Source organism: Eumetopias jubatus, unplaced genomic scaffold (genome assembly GCF_037043125.1).
Source record: "Eumetopias jubatus isolate StellerSeaLion01/CBP00866 unplaced genomic scaffold, mEumJub1_p1.0 scaffold_9, whole genome shotgun sequence".
In the NCBI taxonomy this organism is placed as follows: Eukaryota; Metazoa; Chordata; class Mammalia; order Carnivora; family Otariidae; genus Eumetopias; species Eumetopias jubatus.
The window spans coordinates 68,115,463-68,138,837 of NW_028274815.1; positions in this window are offsets into that span (position 1 = coordinate 68,115,463).

Below are 23,375 nucleotides of genomic sequence, written 5' to 3' on the forward strand. Positions count from 1 at the left end.
ATAATATGGTGTTAAAAAAGTGTATAAACAGAGTTCATAAAGAATATATACACGTATATGTGTAGATAAATGTGTAGATAGATAGGCCCAGATGCACAGAAAAAATTAATATATGATAAAAGTGATATTTCATCTCCAAGAAGAAAGATGGTTTATTTAATGTATCACTGGTATAATGAATAATCTCTAAGAAAATAAATTTAGACCTTTGTCTCACATCACAGAAATACATATTGGGTCAAGAAGGAAAAAAGAAGACAAGAAATAGGAAAGGGAAAAAAAATCTTCAGTTCTCTAACTCAGATTTCTTATCAGAAAAATAGGAATATATAAACTCTTACAGTAAAGGTGAAATAATGAATATGACAGCTTTTGTCAGAAAAACAGAATAAAGTCATCTGTAAATGCAAAACAGAAATACTAAGCTTTAATGAATGAGATGCTCCATTTGGTGAGTGTTTTGCAGCTAGAGCTATCTATTCACTGGTAAGGCATAGACCACTATACTTCATTTATGTCCAGACTATAAATGCTTCTCTCAAAAAAAAAAAAAAAGAATTTACAACAAAGGAGAGAAAAAGTTGTTATACCTTTGTGATAACAATGCAGATTGAATATTGACGTATAAGGAATATGAATGTGAAATTTCTCCAGCAGGTTGTAAGATATTAGTAAAGCAGAGGAAATTTGCTTTCTTCTCATTAAATCAAAGAGAAATTACTCATCTCCATGAATGCCAATGAAAGCTTTCCAAATAGTGTGGTCATAACACAGTAATTAAATGCCTAGTACCAGCCAGATTCCTTCATTTTTCTAATTATAATAATTACAATTGACCATTACTGATAATTACAGTGATCATAGTCAAATTCCAATTTTTCATTCTCTCTTCTGTAATAAATGTGCAACTTCCTTCCAGTAAAATCCACCAGGTTTTCTTTTTCCTTACCCAAATCCTTTATGACCTTTTACCCCATCCCCACACAAAACAACTCTCTCTTCATCTTTTCCTTTATTTTTATTCACCTCATAATATTGGTTTCTTTTTTTGAATTTCCCTCAGGGACTAATCAGGAGGTATGTGGTTATATAAGCATTGTATCAAGGTAAAATTAAAAGATTAAATATATAAACTATTATTTCAAAAAAGGTTCTGTGTATTCTAAGTGTCTGAATCATTTCAGACCCACATATTATCCATATAATTAAAATAAGAGCTATCAAAGATCTTAACCAATTTCTTGAGGAAAGCATACAAGTTAAAACCCTTCCAACTTTACACACATTTCTAATACCTCGTTTCTCAGCTTATATAAATGTATCATTTTTCCTAATGGCATAAGTAACAAATGGTGGTTTCTGTTGTGGAACTGCAGAGGGGCTCCCTACACATCACTTCTTTAATGTTTCTTTCCTCTTGAATTAATTCATTCCATTCTGCAGTGTGTTCCTTGAAAATGTAAATGTCTCTAAGTCAAGCTGCCCTTAATCACCCATGGCATAAATTTATCAATTTGTGTCTTTTAGGAGTATTAACTCAAAACAAGTGTTTAGGGAATTCTGAAGGCCATTTTGGCAATCTGAGACAAAATTTTAATGCATAGATATTTTGACCCTGCAGTAATAGCTATAAAAAGGCACAGATAAGTGGCTATTTATTATAGTGTGCTTTGTTACAGTAAAAAAAATGTGAACAATTTTTATGTTCATTAATAGATAACTGACCACTTAAATTATAGTACAAATGTGCAACATAAAATATTTAGATATATAAATGATTTTACACAAATTATATACTTACTGACATGAGGAGGTGTCCAAGAAATATGATTCCATCTATATATAATTGAGTGTGTTTGTATATGTGTGTAAACATAGAGAAAGGACAGAAAGAATCACAACCACATGTTAACAGGGTTTTATCTGAGTGCAGGATCTCAGGTAACTTTAATCTTTTATAACTTTTATACAATTCTATATACTTTTTATATATTTATAAAGGTGCAGCATGAAGCAATCTTCAAGTAGATTTTATTTAATTGCCTCTATCTATCATTTATAAATATATATATCTACTGTTTATTTTCTGGATTGGTTGAATCATGTCCCTATAAAAATCTATAATATTCATAGAAGGAAAAAGAAAGCAAAAATCTATTAGATTTGTGTTCCCTACTTAGAACATTCCAACATTTTTAATTCAGTGATACAAGGACATATTTAACTGGAACACTTATTCATAATTTTGTATTAGGCAAGGCTTTGCCTCTTAGTTAGAAACATTGTTGTCTTTATCAAACCCAATTTTGTGGGGGGGGGGAAAGGAAGAGACCTGTAGGAGAGCTGCATTATTCCCTTTAGATAAATGGAAGTTTCAGTGAACCTCTAGAAGCAGACATTCTGTGGAAATTTACTGCTTACTCGAGATCCTTGCAGCAAGCTGCTGATGGAAAGATTCTTTGATATGTCACATAATTCTTTGCATACTCTTATTTACTATTCTTGTCTTCATACTTTTCTGGTTTATTCTAAGATTTGGCCCTTCATATTTAGCCTATAGTGGTACCCTTCCTAAATCTGGGATTCACTAAAAACCTCATCTCTCAACACCAATAGTTTTTACAGGGGTGATTTTGTCTTGCCTCCCCAGCCCCACTGGGGGCATGTGGCAAAGTCTGGAGATATATTTGGTTGTCATGATTGGGGAAAAGAAGTGCCAGAAATACTCTTAAACACTGTTAAGCATCCTTCAATGCATAAAACCACCTCCCCACCATGAACACACACAACGAAGAATTATCTGATCCAAAATATTAATAATACTGAAGTTGAGAAACCCTTCTGTTGATAGATGCTTTGGCTGACCAAGAAAAAAAAATAGGAGACTGAAAATAAAGAGAAGTTCCCTCACTCCTTGAAATTAACTGTTCCTCAACTATGTTAACATGTAGCCACCTGAACCAGTTTTAAACCCATTCATCCATCCCTGCAAATCTGCTTCTGTGAACAGTTATACAAGTCAAACAATCAGTGACAGTCTTTTGTTTTTGAAAGTCAGATAATCGGAAAAGAATTCATTCCAATACATACACTCCTCAACTGTAATCTATAATTACTACACATATATAGATGTGGTCAAACCATTTACACCTCTGAAAATCTACCTGTCTCCAAACTTTGTCCTCCTCAAAACCCTATATGAAATTAACAGGTTTCTTTTTTTGGGTAGATTGTGCCTGACCAACATAGTTCTATCTCACTATAGTAAACAGTAAATTTATGTTTATATTTCAGAGAGCAATAAATCCAGAATCGTCAAAGCATTATGAGAATACTTCTCAATATCCAAAATTAAAAGGTAAATTATTGATTTTTTATAATAAAGGCAAGCTATGCTGATCAGGAAAAACAGACTGCTGATTTTATATAGTGATTTGGGGAAGCCTGGAGTTCTTCCAATAGGAGGTCTTGGCTTTAATATCACACCAAAAACAGACAAGAAATAAAGGTCATTATGATTGGTCAACAGTATGTGCTTGCAAATAATGTCTTTGGTTTCCAAACCAAGCAGAGGCTAGGAAAGGGCCATATAATAAACAACCTGATGGTGTTAATAATGGAGTACAGACTAAACAAAAGAACATTATTTTCACAAATTAACAAATCATGAAAGATTTATAGGGCACCTAGGGAAAGTTTGACCAATTAACTTTTTGTGAATTTTCACCAGTCTAAAAAAATATTAGCCCTTAGAGCTGCATTAGAATTGAAAGTTATTTGGCTGATGCCTCCATGAAAGATCTTCTTATACATTCAACAGAAGGAATAAAATCCAGGCAACAGCAAAAATATATAAACCAGAATCTGTGTGTGTGTGTGTGTGTGTGTGTGTGTGTGTGTGTGTGTGTGTGTGTGTGTATAACAGTAAAAGCAAATCAAGTAGCAGGAGAATAAACAGGATAAAAAAAAGATTACTAAATGGCATACTTTCAAACCTAAAGTTCTAATGACCTTGTACAGAAAACTAAGTCTTAAGTATTTTCCATATCAAAGAATATATTTGTGTAAATAACCTCATACAAAGACTAGGCTTAATTATACAAAGACTCTGGTCTATCAACTTTATGTAAAACCTTACTTGGTTACAGATTCTTTTTTTTTAATAATTTTTTATTGTTATGTTAATCACCATACATTACATCATTAGTTTTTGATGTAGTGTTCCATGATTCATTGTTTGTGCATAACACCCAGTGCTCCACGCAGAATGTGCCCTCTTTATTTTTTTTAAAGATTTTATTTATTTATTTGAGAGAGAGAGAATGAGAGATAGAGAGCACGAGAGGGAAGAGGGTCAGAGGGAGAAGCAGACCCCCCCCTGAGCAGGGAGCCCGATGCGGGACTCGATCCCGGGACTCCAGGATCATGACCTGAGCCGAAGGCAGTCGCTGAACCAACTGAGCCACCCAGGCGCCCAGAATGTGCCCTCTTTAATACCCATCACCAGGCTAACCCATCCCCCCAGACCCCTCCCCTCTAGAACCCTCAGTTTGTTTCTCAGAGTCCATCGTCTCTAATGGTTCGTCTCCCCCTCCGACTTACTCCCCTTCATTCTTCCCCTCCTGCTATCTTCTTCTTTTTTCTTAACATATATTGCATTATTTGTTTCAGAAGTACAGATCCGTGATTCATCAGTCTTGTACAATTCACAGTGCTCACTATAGCACATACCCTCCCCAATGTCTACCACCCAGCCACCCCATCCCTCCCATGTCCCACCACTCCAGCAACCCTCAGGTTGTTTCCTGAGATTAAGAATTCCTCATATCACTGAGGTCATATGATACATGTCTTTCTCTGATTGACTTATTTCACTCAGCATAACACCCTCCAGTTCCATCCACGTCGTTGCAAATGGCAAGATCTCATTCCTTTTGTTGGCTGCATAATATTCCATTGTGTATATATACCACCTCTTCTTTATCCATTCATCTGTCGATGGACATCTTGGCTCTTTCCACAGTTTGGCTATTGTGGACATTGCTGCTATAAACATTGGGGTGCACGTACCCCTTTGGGTCCCTACACTTGTATCTTTGTGGTAAATACCCAGTATGCAATTGCTGGATCGTATGGTAGCTCTATTTTCAACTTTCTGAGGAACCTCCATACTGTTTTCCAGAGTGGTTGCACCAGCTTGCATTCCCACCAACAGTGTAGGAGGGTTCCCCTTTCTCCACATCCCCGCCAAATTCTGTCGATTTCCTGACTTGTTAATTTTAGCCATTCTGACGGGTGTGAGGTGGTATCTCATTGAGGTTTTGATTTGGATTTCCCTGATGCCGAGCAATGTTGAGCACTTTTTCATGTGCCTGTTGGCCATTTGGATGTCTTCTTTGGAAAAATGTCTGTTCATGTCTTCTGCCCATTTCTTGATTGCATTCTTTGTTCTTTGGGTGTTCAGTTGGATAAGTTCTTTAGAGATTTTGGATACTAGCCCTTTATCTGATATGTCATTTGCAAATATCTTCTCCCATTCTGTTGGTTGTCTTTTGGTTTTGTGGACTGTTTCTTTTGCTGTGCAAAAGCTTTTTATCTTGATGAAATCCCAATAGTTCATTTTTGCCCTGGCTTCCCTTGCCTTTGGCGATGTTTCTAGGAAGAGGTGGCTGCAGCTGAGGTCGAAGAGGTTGCTGCCTGTGTTCTCCTTTAGGATTTTGATGGACTCCTGTCTCACGTTTAGGTCTTTCAAACATTTGGAGTCTATTTTTGTGTGTGGTGTAAGGAAATGGTCCAGGTTCATTCTTCCGCATGTGGCTGTCCAAATGTCCCAACACCATTTGTTGAAGAGACTGTCTTTTTTCCATTGGACATTCTTTCCTGCTTTGTCAAAGATGAGTTGACCATAGAGTTGAGTGTCCATTTCTGGGCTCTCGATTCTGTTCCATTGATCTATGTGTCTGTTTTTGTGCCAGTACCATACTGTCTTGATGATGACAGCTTTGTAATAGAGCTGGAAGTCCGGAATTGTGATGCCACCAGCTTTGCTTTTCTTTTTCAGTATTCCTCTGGCTATTCGGGGTCTCTTCTGGTTCCATACAAATTTTAGGATTATTTGTTCCATTTCTTTGAAAAAGGTGGATGGTATTTTGATGGGGATTGCATTGAATGTGTAGATTGCTCTAGGTAGTACTGATATCTTCACAATGTTTGTTCTTCCAATCCATGAGCATGGAACGCTTTTCCATTTCTTTGTGTCTTCTTCAATTTCTTTCATGAGTATTTTATAGTTTTCTGAGTACAGATCCTTTGCCTCTGTGGTTAAATTTATTCCTAGGTATCTTATGGTTTTGGGTGCAATTGTAAATGGGATCGACTCCTTGATTTGTCTCTCTTCTGTCTTGATGTTGGTGTATAGGAATGCCACTGATTTCTGTGCATTGATTTTATATCCTGCCACTTTACTGAATTCCTGTATGAGTTCTAGCAGTTTTGGGGTGGAGTCTTTTGGGTTTTCCACATACAGTATCATATCATCTGCAAAGAGTGAGAGTTTGACTTCCTCTTTGCCGATTTGGATGCCTTTGATTTCTTTTTGTTGTCTGATTGCTGTGGCTAGGACTTCTAATACTATGTTGAATAGCAGTGGTGAGAGTGGACATCCCTGCCGCGTTCCTGACCTTAGGGGAAAAGCTCTCAGCTTTTCCCCATTGAGAATGATATTTGCTGTAGATTTTTCATAGATGGCTTTTATGATATTGAGGTATGTACGCTCTATCCCTATACTCTGAAGAGTTTTAATCAAGAAAGGATGCTGTACTTTGTCAAATGCTTTTTCTGCATCTATTGAGAGGATCATATGATTCTTGTTCTTTCTTTTGTTAATGTATTGTATCACGTTGATTGATTTACGGATGTTGAACCAGCCTTGCAGCCCGGGGATAAATCCCACTTGGTCATGGTGAATATTCCTTTTAATGGACTGTTGGATCCTATTGGCTAGTATTTTGGTGAGAATTTTTGCATCCATGTTCATCAAGGATATTGGTCTGTAATTCTCCTTTTTGATGGGGTCTTTCTCTGGTTTTGGGATCAAGGTACTGGTGGCCTCATAAAATGAGTTTGGAAGTTTTCCTTCCATTTCTATTTTTTGGAACAGTTTCAGGAGACTAGGTATTAATTCTTCTTTAAATGTCTGATAGAATTCCCCTAGGAAGCCATCTGGCCCTGGGCTTTTGTTTCTTGGGAGATTTTTGATGACTGCTTTAATTTCCTTAGTGGTTATAGGTCTGTTCAGGTTTTCTATTTCGTCCTGGCTCAAATTTGGTAGTTGATACATCTCTAGGAATGCACCCATTTCTTCCAGGTTATCTAATTTGCTGGCATAGAGTTGCTCATAATATGTTCTTATAATTGTATTTCTTTGGTGTTGGTTGTGATCTCTCCTCTTTCATTCATGATTTTGTTGATTTGGGTCATTTCTCTTTTCTTTTTGATAAATCTGGCCAGGGGTTTATCAATCTTGTTAATTCTTTCAAAGAACCAGCTCCTAGTTTCGTTGATCTCTTCTACTGTTCTTTTGTTTCTCTTTCATTGATTTCTGCTCTGATCTTTATTATTTCTCTTCTCCTGCTGGGTTTAGGCTTTATTTGCTGTTCTTTCCCCAGCTCCTTTAGGTGTAGGGTTAGGTTGTGTATTTGAGACCTTTCTTGTTTCTTGAGAAAGGCTTGTATTGCTATATACTTTCCTCTCAGGACTGCCTTCGCTGTATCCCAAAGATTTTGAACAGTTGTGTTTTCATTTTCATTGGTTTCCATGAATTTTTTTAATTCTTCTTTAATTTCCTGGTTGACCCATTGATTCTTTAGTAGGATGCTCTTTAGCCTCCATGTATTTGAGTTCTTTCCGACTTTCCTCTTGTGATTGAGTTCTAGTTTCAAAGCATTGTAGTCTGAAAATATGCAGGGAATAATCCCAATCTTTTGGTACCAGTTGAGACCTGATTTGTGACCTAGGATATGATCATTTCTGGAGAATGTTCCATGGGCACTAGAGAAGAATGTGTATTCTGTTGCTTTGGGATGAAATATTCTAAATATGTCTGTAAAGTCCATTTGGTCCAGTGTTTCATTTAAAGTCTTTATTTCCTTGTTGATCTTTTGCTTAGATGATCTGTCCATTTCAGTCAGGGGGGTGTTAAAGTTCCCCACTATTATTGTATTGTTGTCAACGTGTTTCTTTGCTTTTGTTATTAATTGGCTTATATAATTGGCTGCTCCCATGTTAGGGGCATAGATATTTACAATTGTTAGATCTTCTTGTTGGATAGACCCTTTAAGTAGGATATAGTGTCCTTCTTCATCTCTTATTACAGTCTTTGTTTTAAAATCTAGTTTGTCTGATATAAGGATTGCCACCCCAGCTTTCTTTTGGTGTCCATTAGCATGGTAAATGGTTTTCCACCCCCTCACTTTCAATCTGGGGGTGTCTTTGGGTCCAAAATGGGTCTCTTGCAGACAGCATATCATGGGTCTTGTTTTTTAATCCAATCTGATAGCCTGTGTCTTTTGATTGGGGCATTGAGACCATTTACATTCAGGGTAACTATTGAAAGGTATGAATTTAGTGCCATTGTATTGCCTGTAAGGTGACTGTTACTGTACATTGTCTGTGTTCCTTTCTGATCTATGCTGCTTCTAGGCTCTCTTTTTGCTTAGAGGACCTCTTTCAATATTTCTTGTAGGGCTGGTTTTGTGTTTGCAAATTCCTTTAGTTTTTGTTTGTCCTGGAACCTTTTTATCTCTCCTTCTGTTTTCATTGATAGCCTAGCCGGATATAGTATTCTTGGCTGCATATTTTTCTTGTTTAGTGCTCTGAAGATATCATGCCAGTCCTTTCTGGCCTGCCAGGTCTCTGTGGATAGGTCTGTTGCCAATCTAATGTTTCTGCCATTGTAGGTTACATATCTCTTCTCCCGAGCTGCTTTCAGGATTTCCTCTTTGTCTCTGAGACTCGTAAGTTTTACTATTAGATGTCGGGGTGTTGACCTATTTTTATTGATTTTGAGAGGGGTTCTCTGTGCCTCCTAGATTTTGATGTCTGTTTCCTTCCCCACATTAGGGAAGTTCTCTGCTATTATTTGCTCCAATATACCTTCTGCCCCCCTCTCTCTTTCTTCTTCTTCTGGGATCCCAATTATTCTAATGTTGTTTCATCTTATCGTATCGCTTATCTCTCGAATTCTGCCCTCGTGGTCCTGTAGTTGTTTATCTCTCTTTTTCTCAGCCTCTTTATTTTCCATCATTTGGTCTTCTATATCACTGATTCTCTATTCTGCCTCATTTATCCTAGCAGTTAGTGCCCCCATTTTTTATTGCACCTCATGAATAGCCTTTTTCATTTCGACTTGGTTAGATTTTAGTTCTTTTATTTCCCCAGAAAGGGTTTCTCTAATAACTTCCATACTTTTTTCAAGCCCAGCTAGTATCTTTAAAGTCATGATTCTGAACTCTATGTCCGACATCGTACTAATGTCAGTATTCAGTAGGTCCCTGGCAGAGGGTACTACCTCTTGTTCTTTTTGCTGAGGTGATTTTTTTCATCTTGTCATTTTGTACAGAGGAGAATAGATGAATGAGAGAACAGAATGCTAACAGGTTAACAACGTCTCCAGCAAATATACTCTATACAAATCAGAAAAGACCTGAAACCAGGGGACAAGAAAGGGAAAGATAAAAGAGAAGAAAAAAAAAGAAAAAGAAAAAGATAAAAACAAACAAAAACAGAACAAAACAAAAAAACAGAATATGATCAAATATGATCAGGCTAGTGCATAGATCAGTGCCACACACTAGCTTTTGGGCATATTTTGGTCTGTTAGAAGAAAGTGCCTGCGAAATTTTAAAGGAAGAAAGACTTATATATGTACAAAATAAGGGTTGATACAATGAAGGGATGGCAGATGACTGTAAAGATGAAAATTATAAAAGATTTTATAAAAGAAATTGATAAGAAGTTGTTTTCAGAAAGAAAGAAGATTTAAAAAGAAAAAGAAAAAAGAAAAAAAAAGAAAAAAAAGGGAGAGAATGTGATCAGGCGGGAGAATAGAACAAAGCCATACACTAGTGATTTAGGGTATATTTTGATCTGTTAGAAGAAATTGTATCTCAAAATTTTAGAGAGAGAACTTATATATATATGCCAAAAATAAGGGTAACTACTATGAAGGGATAAAAATATGACTCTAAAAATGAAAAATAAAAAGTTTTTTTAAAAAAGGGATTGATAAGATGTTGTTTCAAAAAGGGAAAAAGAAAAATTCAAAAGAAAAACCAGTTAAAAAAATTAACTTTGAAAAACTAATGAATTATGGTAAAAAAGCCATGAATTCTATGTGCAGTATTCCCCTAGCGCTGGAGTTCTCCCGTACTCCTTGATCGGTAAACTTGGTCTTGGCTTGCTGGCCATTTGTGCTGATCTTCTGGGGGAGGGGCCTGTTGCCGTGGTTCCCAAGTGTCTTTGCGGAATTGCCCCGCCCTTGTGAGTCTGGGCTAAGCAAGCTGCTCCGGTTTGCTCTCAGGAGCTTTTGTTCCCTGCAAGCTCTCAGTACAGCTTTGGAGGACCAGGGTGAAAATGGTGGCCTCCCAATCTCCACCTGGAGGAGCTGAGAACTCGGGGCCCCGCTCCTCAGTGTGCCCCCAGAGAAAGCAGTCACTCCCGTCTCCCTGGTCTCCGGCCACACTGCGTGCTCACCCAGCCTGTGACCTAGAGTTTCTCTCTGGCACTCGACCCCGTGTGGTCCCCAAACCCAGCAGATCCCTGTGGTGCACTCCCGCGCCGCTCCCCCCGGGGGAGGGAAGAGAGTCTCCCCGGCTCTGCCGCTTGTTGGGTCCCTGCTGGAGGAGCAGTGGCCCGACTTCCAGGAAGTGGTCGCTTTTCTGTTCAGAGTGTTGTTACTCTTCTTATCTTCGATCTCCTATTGAGTTCGTAGTTGTTCAGAATGGTTTGATCCCTATTCAGCTGAATTCCTGAGACCAGACAAAAACCAGGTCTCATACTCCTCCGCCATCTTGCTCCGCCCTCCCCGCCCCCCCCCCCCGCCGGGTTACAGATTCTAAGATAAAGTAAATTCAGCAAGAAAAGCTCAGTGAAACTAGTCAGAACTTAAAATACTATTGAGACTGACTCACGTGGCCCAAAATATAGAATGAGGGCCCAAGGGGCCTGAGGAGAACACCTGTTGCTCTGAGCATCCCCTGTAATCCTACTATGCCTAGATCTTCAAAACAATCTCTGTAGAACTGAGGTTATCAAAACTTAAAAAAGAAATGATGTCTCTATCTGCTTCTCTATCAGGAGGATAAAATATTTCACTTTAAGAGCCTTGACCCTCAACCTAGATTTTCTAGAAAATGTTTTTTTCTCCTTTCTTTGCTGTATTTAGACTGTATCATGAGGTTGCCCAGATTGTGTAGCACATTCCTTGGGAAGCATTTCATTGTTTAATTGATGAATTTGTTGAAAAACTCTTAGTGAATAGTAATTATGTAACAGAAATAACTTTAGGTGTTGCATGGTCAGCAATATTTGTTCATCTGTGGGTCATTATTTATCTGTGATTGGACTATTTACCTAGAAAGTTCTAAAATTAATTTTAATATCTTCTAATTTGTTGTCAGTTAAGCCTCAGAAAATAAGCATGCAAACTTTCTTATTTTATTCATATAAGAATAGAAAATTCTGGTATTCTGATTTTTTGAAGAAATATGGATGCTAGAAAAAAAATAATTTGATGTTCTTGGAAATGTTTGTCATTAAAATGGCCTAATTGACGTAGAAGAAAAAAGTTAACACATTAATAAGGCCATTTTTAGTACATATATTCAGATTGGTCAGTATTATGGAAAGTAATTTGTTTGTAAAATAAATTTATTTTCTTTCACCATCACACAAGTGTCCACCCAGTTAAATAAAACAAAAATTTAGAGGGTCTCCTTGATTTCCTCACTCACCTCCAATCCATCAGTTAGTCTGTCCTACCTAACTGCTATACCCCTAAAATGTAAACCTGCCCCTTCATTTCCACTGCTACAGTTAGTTCTCTAATCCTTGTCCAGTTTACTACGATAGCCTCCCACATCCTCTCATCTGTTATACTCTTGGATTTCTACAATCCACTTCTCAAAAAGCAGCCAAAAATATCACATTAAAATATACACCATGAAATATAACATCCCAGTTTAACACCCTCCAATGACACAATCCAAAACTACTTACCAAGGTCATGACTGGTTCTAATCATGCTGTTTTAATTTGTTGGCATGACTTCCTTCTTTTTTTCTCCTCATTCAATACAATCCTGCCTGACTGACTTTCTCTTCCTAGAAAACACCAAGCACTTGTCTCACGGCTTTTGCATCTATTATTCTACCTGCTGAAACCGATTCCTTGTGCCTTCGTTGGAAGATTTTTATAAACTATCAAGTCTTACAGCAACAGTCACCTAGTTAGACTATGCATGGCCTTTTCACATTGCTCAGCTTTATATGTGAAGCATACATTCTTCATTGTACACTTATTAAAATATGACATTACCTTCTTTAATATTTCTCTTACTCCATTATTGTCTTCCTCACCCATTAGAATGTATGCCCTAAAAATATTTGTCTGTCCTGTTCACTGTCACCTTAGTACCTACAACAGTGTTTGGAAGATAGTAAGTATTCAACAAATATGTACTGGTGAATACATTTTATGATTAATTGACTCATGAAATCATGCATGTAAATGGGACAGGTTCAGGGGAGTCAGGAAAATATCTTACATGTCTGAACTGGGAAGCCCCCACAAATAATTGCTGGATCCCCATTTCTGACTTTTATTACAGTTCTTTCTTGGCATTCTCAACAATGATATTTAGATTTGGCTCACCAGAGATTATTTGATAGTTTTCTTCTTTAAAAGTCATACTAATTTCTAGATCATTATTTTCCAGTGGTGAAAGATATTGACACATACTCCATAAGCACATCTTCTTCAGGGTATCTGGTAAAATTGTGAACTGGATATAATTTTCAATGGTAGTTTATTAAGTGAGGAAGCATTTAAAGACCAGAATGTTCTCTAAGCCCTGGAATGTTAGAGGTAGAGAACATCAGTCTTGAAAACTCTTAGAATTTGGTGCTTGTCAATAATTTACCTCCCCTGATATGCTATTATCCTTCCTTTTTGCATCAGTGAAAAGTTTTTTTGTGTGTGTGTGTGCAATTATACCATTCACCTACACAATGTGGTCATATTATTTTCTCCCCATTCAATCTTCACCAAAATGACATTGAACTTTATGTAGAAGTATGTGGTATGTGAAGAGCAGCATAGTAGTAAAAAGAGATTGACTAAATTTGGAACTAGACAATCAGGGGTTCAAATACTGACTCTACATTTGCTAGCTGTGTAAAATTAGGAAAATTTTGTAACCTCCTTGAGACTATTTCTCACCATTAATACTTAAAATATCTTACAGTATTGTTATGACTAATAAATTTTACAAAGAATTTGTTCAATATAGTGCTTGACACCTAGCAGAAATAACGTAAGTGTAATTTACCTCTTATAGCTTTTCTGTCTACCCTTAATGGGAAATGTTCTGAGAACATTGGAAAGGCATATACAAATAAATTTTTTAAATATAACCTCTTATATAAATGTAGAAAAATAATATACAAATTCTGGCACCTCTTAAATGCGAAACATTGTAAATAAATTTATAGATACTAACTTAAGAGACTGCATGTTGAAAATAGACTTTTTTACACCTAAGAAGGGTTCAGAAGAACTAACAGCAAAGAAGCTGTTCACTGAGGGGAGATCAGGCAGGTCAGGCACAACACTTACCAGAGAAGCTAGCCCTTTCCTTTGTGGTTCAGCTCCAAGACAAGGATCCAACACAGAGGGCCAAGTTTTTTACTTTGTATTTTGGAATAGTTTCAAATTTACAGAAAAGTTACTACATAGTTCATATAACATTCTTGTACTGTACTCGTTACCATTATTTTTAACATTTTCCACATTTATTTTCTCTCTCTCCCTCTCTGTCCTCTCCCCTCTTTTTCCCTCACCATGTACATGTTTTTTTTTTTTTTTCTGAACAATTTAAGAGCAAGTTGCAGACATCTTCCCCATTTACTTCTAAATACTTCAGTGTAAATTTCCCAAGAACAATAATATTATCTTACATAATTAGAATATAATTTACAAAGTCAGGAAATCAACTTTGATACAATATAGTATCTAATCTATAGGTATTATTCAAAGTTTACCAACTGTCTTAGTAATGTCCTTTCTAAGCAAAAGACTATCCTAAGTCATTCAGTTGTCCTAGCTCTTTAATCTTTTATCTATAAAAATTTCTCTCCCTTTGTCTTTCATGTTATTGATAATGTTTAAGGGCAGAGGTCAGTTATTTTTTTGAAAAATGTCCCTCAATTTGGGCTTGTCTGATGGTTCTTCATAACTGGATGAAATGATGACCTATAGAGTCTATGTATTCTACTCAAGGGCCAATGTCTTCTCTAAATCTTCTAGCTCTATTTGAAATCACACTGATCTCTTTGTTCTCTGCACTCTTATTGTATTTAGGGTCAATACCATAACATTAGACCTAAATCTTTTGTAACTGACGTAAATTTACCTGAGAAGAGAGGGTGTCTTCTATATCTGTCATCATATAGCCCTCTGTATAGGAAGAAGGCAATCATTTAGGCTTCATGTCAGAAAAAAACATGTGAAATCTATGTTTCAGAAGCTATGTTTACCCAACAAAAGCTAAGCGACAGTGTCCATTTCATCATTCAACTGGATTCTCTGAACCTCCATTAATTTCTAAGGTCGTCAGTGGAAGAAAGCAGACAGACTATTTAAATTCATCTTATTCCTGTCATAATTAGCTTAGGAGATTCTGAGGAGACAATGATTCTAGAGGTGAATCTGAAGTTATGATAGAAAGAGGAGAAAATTAAATTGGGTATCCATAAAGGTAGGAGAAAAAATGAGTACACATGTTTTCTTTCATAGTTTTTTTCAACTACAGCAGAATGTTTATTGTTATGTTTTAGTCTAGTGTGTGTGTGTGTGTGTGTGTGTGTGTGTGTGTGTGTTTTAGCATGCTAGAACACACAGCCTGGATCATCATTCAGCACCCCAGAGTGGCTCATGACCTGGAAACTGACTTGTGTTACTCTAGTGTATGAGACTTCAGGTACAGATACTATTGTTTTCACCTCCATTGGCTGGGCTTCCTATGGCTTCTGAAGTGTTACCAAGCAGAAACAGGCTTTCCAGGAAGCCTTTGCATTAGGGAACAATTAAGATCAGCTGTTCTCCATTCACAGCAGTTTGAGGCCCCCTGGAGTTTATGTAGATTAAGAGTTTGAAGATTTGGTGACTTTAATATGCTGAACTTTTCGCAATGAGAGCTGAAAACATGGCTATAATAAGGATCCCCTTGTGCACAAAAAGCTTAGAGAACAGAGAAAATACATAGAACCTGCATCATCTTTAAAAACAAAACCATTGCATTTTTAAAAAATATATGAAGAAAGTGGAAAACAGCAGAAGCCCAGCTGAGGCAATCACTGCATTTTATGGATACTCAGTCTAAAGCATTTAAATTTAACAATTAAAAAGACACTGGGGAAGAAGGTAATGTTCCATTTTGGTACTTTAAACCTGTTGTTTATGTTTCACTGAGTGAGTTCTTAAAATTTTCAGCTGTTTCTGCTTGAAACCAGAGGTGCAAATATTTGAGATCTGGAACAAGATTATGAATCAAGACAGTCAAATTACTTTAAGGAAACAGAATGCTCAAGATTTCAGTGAACTGAGATGGAGAGAAAATATCATTGTAAGCAGTGAATCACACCGTGAAACAGAGGACATTTTATGAGAAAATACAGTATCATCAAAATGGAAACTCAGAGATGCGAGTCCTTAAAAGAATAATTAAAATCATAATAATGCCTATTTCTATCTCTTTGCATTACATTCTCTTCATTAGCCCCACCAAATTCAGAAATATGTGATATTATAAAAATTTTCTTACATATAGATTATTGAGCCCAGGCACAGAATTTTTTAAATTATAATAATAATTTATGAAGGAACAAAAATGAAAAGTTGGGCATCCAATCTCTTCAGTAAGTCAACACTTTTCCTTTCTAGTATATCTAGTATGTCCACAAAGTATCTGTTAGGTACACAACCTCAGAGTAGAGAATATATAATTAAGTTAAACTGACAGGATACCTATTTACTGGCAAGCTATAAAAGAAAATAAACAAGTATATCAAACTTTGCTTTCTATTTATATTCAGTCCCGGTCTGTTTCCACATTCTCTGTCTACCATATGTAGCTATCAAGCTAAGTGAAAGCAAATATTGAAAAAAATAATAAAATCTTTATAGCAGAGATATTAGCTCAATACGTTAACTTTGGCTAGATATACTAATACTGGATAAATAGAGAAAAGGTATTAGCTTAAACATTTTGATTACTTTGACCAGTGAGGAGTGAATTACAAAAACCATTCATGTAAATAATATCTGAGGAACTCTCACATGCCGTGCACTATAATTGAGGCCAGGATATGGCAGTGAACAAGATGGTCAAGGTCAATACTTATCAATTACCTCAAGTAGAGCAATAAAACTAAAAGAAAAATAAACAAGGATAATATGAGATGAACTACTAGAGGGAAGGAATAAGAAGTGTTTGGACGGTCAGGGAAAAAGTTTTTGAGGAGGTGGCATTTAAACTAAAACCTGATGACAGGAGGCTCCAACCATGAAATGACCTGAGAGTAGAGAGCCTTCTTGGTAAATAGAACTATAGGTACAAAGGCTTGGCTGGATGGAGGGGGGAAAAAGAGTGCTATGGTTTAGTGCAATGAATACAAGCCTCTAAATTCATTTGTGCATGTCTCTGCCAATTCAATCAAAACAGTCCAATCAGTTTTGTGTAGACACAACTTTCTGTGGGGTTTCTTCCCCATGGAATACAAAATCAGTCTAGGATGGGAATCTTGGCCTAGAAAAAACTTGATAGGATGGTCCTTCTTGGTAAAACCCTGCTTAGTTCCTCTTTAGAGGGCTCATGGGCTCTCTCTGAATCTTGACTCTTAAAATAGTATCTTTGTAAAAAGTCTGCAGAGCTGAATATCAACACTTGGCATGCCATCTGCATAGAGCTAATTATATACACTTCGTTATTTGTCACTATAAGATATTTCAGAATGAAATGTGTGAACCATCTGCCAACAACTTTATTCACATTTCTTGGATCATCAACAAGAACCCTTATTCTTCTTTTCCCCCAGGGAACATAAATTGTAATGTGCACAAGGTGGGTAGATGGAAAAAAATTCTAAAAATGGCTTTGCCATGTACCAGAAAATAGTAGGTATTTTCATAAGAATGTCCTAGAATCATTTATATCCATTACTCTGCCATGTGTCCGTGAGACAGTGTTATACAAACTAAAGCTAACCCCCCAAGTGTCAGACACGCACCAGTGCTTTTGGCATTATTTACATGATTGTTGGGTAAGGAAGAACAAAGAATCCATGAGCTTAAAATAAATTGCAGTTTGCCATTTGATTATGTAAATATGTGGTTGCATGATCCCCAAATTCTCCAAATCACATTTTATGCACAAAGGCAAAACCAGCTTTAATGTTTTGAAAAGCAGGTGCACAATTATTCCTGCAAAGAAAAAGAGAGTCATTTGCAGTGATTTTTGGGGGGAGATGATTGAGCAATTACAGGCATACATGCTAATTTTGTTTCGCCCTCTGACCATCTTCTGTTTGTAAAATGGACAGGCCTTTCTGTTTCTTAGATAAGAGAAAGAAGCTGCAGAAACAAAGATATGTACGTCGGACAATTTATGCAGTTGCCAGTCTACATCAACCTGGCACTACATGTTCAAGCACTTCTCACTGAGGACTTGTCATGGCCCTGCATTTACTAAAACACCCAGGCAAAGTTTGATGCCTACCTTATTGACAGTGTTGTCCAAACACCCCCACAGAAAGGCAGGGACTTGGTATTGCTTGCAACAGGTATATATATAAATACATATAAAAATATATATTTTTAAATTTTCATTCCAGTATAGTTAACATACAGTGTTCTATTAGTTTCAGGTGTACAATATAGTGATTCAACAATTCTATACATTACTTAGAGGTCATCAAGATAAGTGTACTCTTAATCCCCATCACCTATTTCACCGAGTCTACCAACCTCCCCTCTGGTAACTATCAGTTTATTCCCTAGAGCTAAGTCTGTTTTCTGGTTTGTCTCTTTCTTTTGTTTCTTACATTTTGCATATGAGTGAAATCATATGGTATTTGTCTTTCTCTGACTGACTGACTTTGCTTAGCATTATACCCTCTAGATCCATCCAAGTTGATGCGAATGGCAAGATTTCATTTCTTTTTTTTTTTAAGAGAGGATGGTGGGGAGGGGCAGAGGGAGAAAGAGAATCAGAAAATCGTAAGCAGACTCCATGCCCAGCATGGAGCCCAACATGGGGCTCAATCTCACAACCTTGAGATCACAACCTGAGCCAAAATCAAAAGTTGGATGCTTAACTAACTGAACCACCCAGGTGCCCATAGGTTTCATTCTTTTTATATGCCTAATATTCCAGTGTGTGTGTGTGTGTGTGTGTGTGTGTGTGTACACCACATCTCCTTTATCCCCTCATCTATTGATGGACACCTGGGCTGCTCCCATAATTTGGCTATTGTAAATAATGCTATAGTAAACATAGAGGTTACATATATCTTTTTTTTTAAAAGATTTTATTTATTTATTCGACAGAGAGAGTGAGAGAGTACAAGCAGGGAGGAGTAGTAGAGGGAGAGAGAGAAGCAGGCTTCCCGCTGAGTAGGGAGCCTGACACGGGGCTCGATCCCAAGACCCTGAGATCATGACCTGAGCCGAAGGCAGACACTTAACCATCTGAGCCACCCAGGCGCCCCACATATATCTTTTTGTATTAGTGTTTTTGTATTCTTTGGGTAAGTACCCAGTAGGGGAATTAGTGAATCATATGGTAATTCTTCTTTTTAGTGTTTTCAGGAAACTCCATACTATTTTCCATAGTGGTTGCACCAGTTTGCATTACCACCAACAGCACGACAGCACATGAGTGTTCTCTTTTCTCTACACCCTCACCAACACTTGTTGTTTCTTGTGTTTTTGACTTTAACCTTTCTGACAGGTGTGAGGTAATATCTTATTGTGGTTTTAATTTTCACTCTGATTATGAGTATGTTGAACATTGTTTCATGTGTCTGTTGGCCATTTGTCTGTCTTCTTTGGAGAAATGTCTGTTCATGTCTTCTGCCCATTTTTAAATTAGATTATTTGTTTTTTGGTGTTCAGTTGTATAAGTTCTTTGCAACATGTATAATTTTTAATAATACTTTCTAATAGTCCTTTTGGAAAGAAATTGAGAGGTGAAAGTAAAAGATTAAAAGAGCGTATACTTTGACTTGGAAATTCAACTTACTTCCTTGCTACCGTGAGCTTCCCTCAAAGACAAAGGGCCACAAAGTCACTGTGATTTAAGATTAGAACTTGGATGATTCTAGAAGGCAGAAAAGTGAGAGGAATAGTGTCCTTGAGTTTTGTGCTACTTGTACTACTTGAGCTCTGAAAATATTCCAGGCTAGAACTGTAATTAATGTTATAAAATGTCAAATTTCTCTTTCCAAATAAAATTTTATAAAGTTGGCTTAAATGTATATATCTAAAATGTATGTATATACACACACACACACACAATGTACACACACATACACACAAATACACACACGATTTTTTAAACTATATTTCTACATCTATATTTTAAGGATCAGATGGAGAATCTCTAATTGCAGGAAATTGCATAATACAAAATCATTGAAATGTTGAGGTGCCTGGGTGGCTCAGTTAGTTGAGCGTCCAACTTGATTTCAGCTCAGGTCATGATCTCAGGGTCATGAGATCAAGTCCCGTGTCAGGCTCCATGCTCAGCACAGAGTCTGCTTGTCCCTCTCCCTCGGCCCCTCCCCTTGCTCTCTCTCTCAAAATGAATAAATAAAATCTTTTAAAAAAATCATTGAAATGTCAATTACCTTAGAAAATTATCTCATTGAAATTACTTGGGAGATATTCAAGTGTAGATAATTTTACTTAAATAATTTGATAGGACCACTGGTAAACCATTAGAAACACTTGCTATAAACAAACAGCAGCCAAGTATTAGAAAAGTCTATCATAATATCCTTGATAATAAGATGGGAAAATATATCTGTATACTAATTAATCTAGATTACATTGAAATAGTTAAATGTCCTCCTCAAAGGGGTACAGACACATGAATCAATATCACTTATAAGAAAGCATATACCACTATAGTCCATCCTTGACCATCTGTGCATCAAGCTCATGAATGTTTTGCATGGGGAAAAGCTGCTAAGTTAATTATTTGCCCATTAAAAGAAATGAAGAGAAATAGCCAACGCAAGGAAAGAGTCAGGATTAAAAGTGACAAGAAGAAATAATGTGTAAGACTGTTGAATCACAGACCTGTACCTCTGAAACAAATAATACACTGTATGTAAAAAAAAAAAAAAAAAGGAAGATAGTAGGAAGGGAGAAATGAAGGGGGGGAAATCGGTGGGGGAGAGGAACCACAAGACCATGGACTCTGAGAAACAAACTGAGGGTTCTAGAGGGGAGGGGGGTGGGGGATGGGTTAGCCTGGTGATGGGTATTAAAGAGGGCACGTATTGAATGGAGCACTGGGTGTTATATGCAAACAATGAATCATGGAACACTACATCAAAAACTAATGATGTAATGTATGGTGATTAACATAACATAAAAAATAAAGAAATAATGGACCAAGTTTATCAAAAAGAAAATGAATAGTAAAATGTAGTTGGGTTTTTTTAATTCAATTATTGTTAAAGATTTTATTTATTTATTTGAGAGAGAGAGATAGCAAGAGAGAACATGAACGGGATGCAGGGAGAGGGAGAAGCAGGCTCCCCACTGAGCAGGGACCACCCCCTCACTCCCACCCCTGATATGGGGCTGGATCCCAGGACCTGGGATCATTACCTGAGCCAAAGGCAGATGCTTAACTGACTGAGCCACCCAGGTACCCCAGTAGTTGGATCTTTTTTTTAAAGTGCAGGATAGGCTGGAATCTTTGCTGTGCCCTTTACTCACTGTATATGAATGAGCAAGTTGCTTAACTTCTCTGTGTTTCAATTTCTTCAACTACAAAATAGATATAATTTTTAAAAATACTGATCTTTTATGAATGTTGTAGGATTAAATGCGTTTCAAGGATGTTTAGGCACAAAGGCAGGTCTCAATGAATATTAAAGTTCAATTGTATTTGTAAAGAAACAAGAAAGAGGAGGGTGATTTTGGTTAAAAGCTTAGTGTGAATCAACAATGTTGACTGACAAAATACATTGATCTGGGGCTTGATTAAAGGAAGGAAAATATCAAGACTGAGAAGTCTATGGGAGTGTAGGCACATGCCAAACCACCCGCCTAGCTATTTATTTCTGGTACATCTGCTTTCTGCTGTCTCTCTTCCTTTGTTTCTCTATGCACATCTTTCTTGTATATCTTCCTCCCTCCCTCCTTTCCTCATTCTCTCCCTCTTTTTCTCTTTCTCTCTCTCTCTCCCCCTTTCTACACCACTTCTTTTCTGTCACATTAGAGGAAACTTCAACATTCTTGAGTGCATCTAGGGGAGAGCAAAGACTAGCTGGTGACAGCTGGAACTGGGACACCAGAATGGCAGCTCCATAAACAGAGATGGCAGGGCTCAGGGACATGCTGAGGAGCAAAGCAAACTGTTTTCAAGACCACCAAATATACACAGTTTAACCAGGTCTGTGAAGCTTAGCAGGGAACAAGAAGAATAAATGGAGAAAAGATATTTGAATTAAAAAAATTTTTAACCTAAAACTTTGGAATTCATAGTAGTCTCCTCAAAAATGTAACCCTGTGCACTTTTGGTGGGAATGTTAATTAGTGCAACCATTTTGAAAAACAATACAGAGATTTCTGAAAAAAATTGAAAATAGAACTACCATACCAGCAATCCCACTTCTGGGTATGTATTTGAAGGAAATGAAGTCATTACGTTGAAGAGATTTCTGCACCCCCATGTTAATTGAAACATTATTCATAATTACTAAGATATAGAAACAACCTAAGTATATATTCACTAATGAATGGAAAAAGAAAGAAATTCTGCAATATGTGATGACATGGATGGACCCTGAGGGCATTTTGCTAAGTGAAATAAGTCAGACAACGACGACTACTGTATGATCTCACTTACATGTGGAATTTTTTTTATTATGTTATGTTAACCAGCATACATTAATTTTTTTTAAAGATTTTATTTATTTATTCAAGAGAGAAATGAGATAGAGAGAGAGAGCACAAGAGGGGGGAGGGTCCGAGGGAGAAGCAGACTCCCCGCTGAGCAGGGAGCCCAATGTGGGACTCGATCCCGGGACTCCAGGATCATGACCTGAGCCGAAGGCAGTCGCTTAACCAACTGAGCCACCCAGGTGCCCACATCATTAATTTTTGATGTACTGTTCTATGATTCATTGTTTGCGTATAACACCCAGTGCTCCATTCAGTACATGCCCTCTTTAATACCCATCACCAGGCTAACCCATCCCCCCACCCCTCTCCCCTCTAGAACCCTGTTTGTTTCTCAGACAATTTTAAAAAAAGCCAAACTCATAGAAACAGAGAATAGATTAATGGCCGCTGGGGTCTAGGTCTTGGGAGAAATGCGGAGATGTTAGTCAATGGTACAAACTTCCAGTTATAAGATGAATAAGTTCCAGGGATACGATGTACAACATGGTGACTATAGTTACATGCTTGAAAGTTGTTGCGGGAATAAATTATAAGTGTTCTCTCCAAAAAGAGAAAAAGGTAATTATGTGATGTGATAGATGTATTAATTAATCTTATTGTGGTGGTCATCATGCAACATATATGGATATCAAATCATCACTTTGTATACCTTAAACTTACATAATGTAAGTTGTTAATTATATCTCAATATAGCTGAAAGGGGGAAAAAAAAAGAATAGTTCCTTCACGAAGCAGTGAATTTCATCTCACCCAGAAGTTCAGAAAGAGAATGGAGAGCTTATGATTACCTTATAGCTAACTTAAAGAACCTGGAAAAGGCCTATCAGGTTTTGGGGGGAGGTTTGTTTGTTTTTTGCTTTATAAGTAAGCTCCACTCCAACAAGGGGCTTGAACTCATG